We start from the raw sequence: 6825 nt of genomic DNA on the forward strand, positions 1-6825 counted from the left end.
ATGTGTGTATGTGTCTATATACAGTTTGATGTTAGGTTATTATATTGTTTATACTACTACCATTAATATATTATGTGACTCATGGTTATGTTCTTTCCACATGAAGCAGGTGACAGAGGAGAAGCACCATTTAATGGATGTCATCTCATTTGGTGCTCACCTCAACCCTGGGAGGGTGGCGCAGATGACATGACACGAGGCTTCCAGGAGTGAGGTGGCTCGGCCGGGGCCACACAGCCAACAGGTAGCAGAGCAGGGATTCAGACCCGATGCTGACTCCAAGGGCTTCACCCTTTCTCCTCTGTCTCTGTCCAAGCTCCTCTCTGCCAGGAAAACCTGCCTCCAGATTCCCTCTAGAATTTCTGGCCCTTGGCTGGGCTCTATTAAGTCAGGGTCCCTCCAACTGCCTCCCCATGGTCCTTGTCCCAGCTGTGGCCCTGTTGGGTGCTTTCTGGACAGGCCTTTCCTGCAAGCAGAGCAATCAGGAGCTCGGAAATCTCCCTTTCTATGGCCTCATTTGCATAATCCCCACAATCCAATGCAGACTCAGCTTCTCTTTGTGGTATTAATTATGTGGAGGAAAATGTCCGGGGCAGGGAGAAGACTGGCTCCTGATTTTCAAGCATTGTCCCCTAAGGCTATCCCGACTGCTCACCCCTCCCAAATATGTCATGGGTATGGTGCAGAATCCAGATTCAGGCACCAGAGGTTTGAACGTGCAGCCACGTGGCCCTCCGTTCCTGTGTTCCCCTGGGGCTGCTTGGGACCCTGGAACCACTGGAGGAAGGAAGGCCTGGCCCCCGCTCAAAGATCAGCAATCGGTGGATGTTAAGTGTTCAGATGTGTGATAAAACATACCGTTTGCATTTAAAAATTAATCCCAGAGGAAAATAATAGACTATTAGTTAACAGGTAGAATTGACAAGCTGGCTGCTCTCCAAAGCTATCTCAGGCAGTTACGGCGCTGAACTTCATTCACTCAGCCTCCGCGATGGTCCCAGAAAGATGAGAGCCACCTGCCTGGTCTCCTTGGACTCCCCTTGAGCTCCTTGTCCCAGCCCCATAGTTGGAAGTCTGAAGCCATTTGCTAATTCCACTCCATAACCCAGGGAACATCTTACCACTAACTTGCTGTGTGACCTTGAATTAATCACTTTCCCTCTCTGAGACTCTGTTCCTTCATTTCTAAAATGAGAGGGGTGGAGAAGCTGATGCCAGGCTCTTCCAAATTTAGAAATTCTCCGGGTCTATCCTCATCATCACTTGTATTGAGGCACATCTTGACCAAGGGAAGTCTGGGAAGACTGAGAAGTTTGGGCCCACTGCCTCAAAGCCCCTTCTCTTTTCCTCTTCTCAGAACCTGTCCTGGACCCCTGATGCCTGTTCCCAGGAGATCTGAGTTCTAGTCCTGACACTGCTCTGACCCACCTGAGACCCTGGACAGCACAAGACCGAAGGGCAGCAGGTCTTTGGACTGGTCAGGAGCCCGTGAGGTGGCATGTTCTCCTCTGTCCATGTGGCATAGAAGTGTTGGCTGGGCCAACCCCAGACTCTCCCAAGAAGCAGAGTCAGGCAGTCAAGGTACGTGCAGGGGGGAACAGTCTGCAGAGAGAAGGAAGGGCCCAGAAGGGTAAGCACCCTGGGAGAATTTTTTTGAGGGGTAAATGAGATCACATTGGTGAAATGCTCAGCATAGCCCATGACAACTCTCATTATTACTCTCATAATCTCAGTGGTTAGAGATGCCCTCAACTCTGAATGATCACAAGTCATGTTCAGGCCTCCTTTTGCTGGGTTCTATTAAGTCCTGATCACAGAGTAGAGCTTCCTGGTTTTTGATTGCCGGATGTGTCCTGACTCCATTTCTCATGATCCAGAGAATGATCACAACTCCTATGTCATCACTGTCTGGAAGCATACCTGTTTGTCATCATCCTCCCTCCTCTCCATCCACCCATCTACCCATCCATCCATCCATCCATCCATCCACCCACTCTCCTGGCTGGTATATACTTCTAGAACATCTCCCCGTGCCTGGTCCTGTTTCAGTGTGAACCAGCTAGAATCTTTGCCCTGCTGGGGCTCCACTCTTACCCCGGAACCTTTCCAGAGAGCTGAGCTACACCTGATTCTGTGATTTTTCTGTTCATGAGCAATGGTCCTTAAAGACTGCCTGAGCCTTCTTTGTGCTCCCACAACCCCAGTCCCCAGCCCAGCCTGGGTCTTCACTGAGTTTGCCTGGAGGAGGGCAGCCCTCCTGGTCTTCAGCGCCTCCACACCCAGCGCCAAGCTTTCCCACCCAGCAACCCCACCTGCTGCACCTCTGTTACCAGGCATCCACCCAAACAGCTCTTTCAGACCCCAAGAGGTAGGTGAATCGGGAAATGGCTGGCCAGGTGAGCAGCCATAAAAACCCTGTGTACTCCCCAGTGGCGCAAAGATCAAAGCATCCTCTATCGGGCTAGATGGGCACCCCTCAACAACCTTTTACCTGGATCCAGCATCCCACAGTTTACAGAGGCGGTTCCCGTCTCCTGCGCCTTTCATCTCCCAACGGGGGCCCCGCCGAAAGGACACCGAGGTTCAGGAATTGACACAGCCACCCAAAGCCACGCAGAAAGTAAACAGCGGCATCAGGATTTGAACGTGGGTCTCCTAACATTTAATCTGATGCCTTTTTAAAAGGGCTTCAAAAGGGCCTTCATCGGGGGGTCAGGAAACCTGGCTCTTGGCCCAGCATTCAGGAGTGTGTTGAGTGACCTTAGCTGAGTCACTTCCTCTCCCAGCTGCTGTTTCCTCCACCATAAAGCAGGGAAGGCTGCCCTGTTCATGAGATTGTTGTGAGGATCAAAGCAGATGAAGGGTGGGAACAGGCTGTGGAGACAGGCTGCCCACCAGAATCCTCACCCACCGTCCCCTACCAGGACCCTGGGCTACGAACTGCTCCCGGGGGGACGTGACTTTGGCTCTAAGTAGTAACTCCCATGGCTCATGGATACTGAGGAGGATTTTACCACCCGTTTCCAATGCCAAGCAGGTTCTTTCTGCTGCTGGGAGAGAAGTTGCAACTCACTAGAGCAATCAATTACAGTGTCCCCAGATGCCAGGCCCTCTGGGGTTCAGAGGTAAACAGAACGCAGTCTGCCCCAAAGGGGCTTCCTGTCTAGAGAGAGCATGAATTAGTGGGAAAAGGAAAGTAACATCCTACAGGTACCTGCTCGGGGCAGGCATTTTGCATTATGCCCTCTCATTATGTACTCATAACAAACCTGTAAGGATTAGGGCCCATTTTGCAAAGAAAGAAACTGAGGCTCAAAGAGGTTCAGATCACACAGTATTTGAACACGTACCTTCCTTAACTCCAAAGCCCAGAATCTTGCCACTCCGTGAGGCAGCAAGAACACAAGATGAAGGAAATTACAGTGTGTGCCATCAGGATGCTGAGGACCCTGAGAGAGGGGGAGTTGATCTATGGAAGGGTTCCTGGAGGAGGTGGTATGTGATCAGGCCTTTGGAAGCTGAGTAATATTCTGAAGACAGGATGGTGAGCATGTGGTCCGGGGTGAAGCTGGGTGTGAGAAGAGCCTGGATGTGGGAAAACGGAGGGTGCCCCTGGGGCACTGAGGACACTTTGGCTGGACCAGAGGGGACCTAGAAGTGAACAGTGGGAGGCAAGACTGGGAAGGTGGGCTGGGTCCTATTTCTGAGGGACCTTGAATATCAAGCTACAGAGTCTGTATTTATTTCAAGGAGCAACAGGGAGCCATTGAGGACTTTTGAGCAAGAAAGTGGCTCAATTGAAGATTTAGAGTTTCAGGAAAAACTTCCAGGAGCTGGAGAGTCGTGAGCAGAGACCTAGAGAAAGAGGATGAGGCTAAATAAGATCCATCCCCTAAACTTTGCATTTAGTTTCCCTGTGATGTCAAATAATTTAAAACACTGAGCACCTTCTGAGGACCAGGCTCCATGGTGAGCATTTCATGTAATGTCTCATTTCGCAATTCTAGGAGACACTATTATTAGCTTCTGTTACAGATGAGGAAACTGAGGCACAGAAAAGTGGAGGGGCTAGCCCAAGGTCACAGGGCTCATAAAAGGTGGAGGTGGGTTTGAACCCAGGTTGTCCCTCTCCCAAACCTATGGCCCTTCAGAATGAGAGCAGGAGGGAAGCTCTTCTCCAGAGTAGACACACAGATGACTTCCACTGCAGAAGGCTGATCACAAAGTCTGGTGGAGACCCAGGGGTCAAAAGTGGAAACCCCCCCAGCCCAGCACCTCCTGCCTGGGCCTCTACCTTCTGTGGGCGCTTCCGGAGGGTGCATTAACTCCAGAGGCCGCCAGGTGGCAGTGGGGAGTCTGGCTGCTCAGAGCCTCAGCCCAGCCCAGCCCAGCCTTCAGCTCCAAGTCACAAAGACCCAGGGCCCGCCCGCACGCAGTGAGGGAGTGAGGCACAGTGAAACTTTCAGGGGACCCTCCTCTCCTGGTTGCTTCTCGCCACAATCCCTGCAGGCTCTATGCTCAGAGGGGCATCCAAAGCGGAGCTGGGTTTGCAGGTACCTTTAGGTGAAGGTACCTGCAAGGCACAAAATGTTGCCAGCTTTATGGCCATCCCATCCCTGGAATAATACACAGCTGATAGCAATAGGGAAGCCTGAGAGTTTTTAACAACCCAGGGAAATGCTCGCCCCACAGTGCTAGGTGAGAAAAAAAATAGGACCCAGCACTGTGCATTTGGTAAGACTACAGCTGTATGCAAAATACTTGTGTCTAGAAAAATGCCTGAAAGGAAATGGATCAAAACATTAGCAATGGCTCTCAGGCTGGGGACGTTATGGGTGGTTTTGTTTTCCTTCTGAACTTTTTTATATCTTCTTTATTTCTTTACCAGTGGGTATGTTCCACTTTTATCATGAGGTAGAAAACGTTTTCTTAAAAGAGAGGGGAAAGATATTGGTTGTCAGTAAGATTATTTTGTCTTTCAACTGTCACCTCCTCCAGGAAACCTTCCTTCTCTGGAGGGAGGGGGTGACTTCCTCCCCTGTGCCCCTCGAGCGTTTGCACAGTCTGTATTAAAGAGCACTTTTTGCTCCATAGGGTAATTATTGACGTCAGTGTCTAAATCTATGCTATTCAATATGGTAACCACTAGCCACTAGCCGCATGTAGCTAAGAGCAGAGCACTTGAGATGTGGCTGGTGCAAATTGAGAGATGCTAAAATATAAAATACACACCAGATCTCAAAGACCTAGTATGAAAAAAAGTGTAAAATCATTCATTAATTGCATGTTGAAAAGGTAGTATTTTGGACATACTGGGTTCGATAAATATATTAAAACAAACTTCACCTGTTTCTTTTTCTTTTTTTCATGTGGCTACTAGAAAATTTAAAAATCGTGTATGGAGCTTGTATTGCATCCTATTGGACAGTGCCAGTCTATGAGTTTCATGAGGAAGGATCTGTGAGGAGAGATCTGCCTGTGCCAGCTCAGGTCCAGAGAGGGGAAGGGCCCTGTCCAAGGTCTCACAGCAAATGAGTGACAAAACTAGAACTTGAACTCCCCCTGGTCTCGCACTGGCTCCAGCTGTGGTCTGACCCACCACTGGCCGTGTCCCCCATGGGTCCTGCATGTGGGCAGAGAAGGGGCATTAGGATGGGAGTCGGAGACCTAATTCACTGGGAGGTGACCTCTATGTCTGTCACTCAGCATAACACATTTCCTTTTCAGAAAGCCCTCAGGAAGAAGGCCTCAGGGAGAGCTGAGGGGGCCCAGGACTCACTGTCATCCACTGGTATGGGGGAGATGAGGACACAGCTGTTGCTGTCTCCACTGAATCCACAACAACGGAGAGTCAGAGCAGAAAGTGGCCTCAAAACCACCTCAGCCAATGCCCTCATTCTGCGTTCGTGGCAAGTGGGGCCCAGAGAGGGTGAGTGCACTGCCCCAGGTCACACAACGATGCTCCCCTTATAATCCTCGATGCCTCCCCATTGTGCTTAAAATACAATCCATGTTCTTTCTCCCTGACCTAATCTGCTCCCCACTCCGGTTGCTTGCTGTGCTTCGGCTACTATTCCTAGAAGGTGCTCAGGATATTCTCACCTAAGGGCCTTTGCATTTGCAGTTCCTCCCTGGAACTCTTTTTTCCACACTTTTACATGGTGGACCCCTCATCATCCAGGTTTTAGCTGTCATGTTTATGTTTCAGTCTTCAAAGAGGACTTCTCTGATTCCCCTGGCTAGAGTAGCCGCCTCCCCTCAGTCACCCAAGGCCCCATCACCCTGTTTTAGTGTCTACCTGGCATGTATCAGTACCTTAATTATCTTGTCCCTATATAGGTCTTATGTGGCAGAAGGAAGGTTCTGGAAGAGCAAGGCCTTTTCACAGCTGGCCCTGCCTCCCCCATGTCTAGCATGTAGGAAGTGCCCCATTAATGTTTATTAATCAAATCTGATTGAAAGAGATCTGGACAAATCAGGTGACTGAAGGCTAGTTGCAGCTGTACCCCCGGCCCCAAATCCGCTGTGTGTCCTTGGGTAAGGACTTTTTTTTTTCCCTCTCTGGGCCCCAGTTTCCCCTTCTGAAAAATGGAGTTTCCACTGCTGCCAGGCTGGCTGGCAGGATAGGCTGGTTGAATTAGCATCAGTCGAGCTGATGGGTGTGAACACTGCTTTGTAAACTGTTAAAGCGTGATTGCAAATGTGAGTAGCTGTTGTCATTAGACAAATGAAGTTAAGCTGCCTCTTCCTCGCTGCTGAGGGGATTGGGTCAGGTGCTCTCTGGGGCCTCTTGCCCTGCGAGTGTATTGCTCTGAGTCCGGGCAC

The sequence above is a fragment of the Leptonychotes weddellii genome, chromosome 4 (genome assembly GCF_054177405.1).
Source record: "Leptonychotes weddellii isolate Sample4059 chromosome 4, ASM5417740v2, whole genome shotgun sequence".
NCBI lineage: Eukaryota > Metazoa > Chordata > Mammalia > Carnivora > Phocidae > Leptonychotes > Leptonychotes weddellii.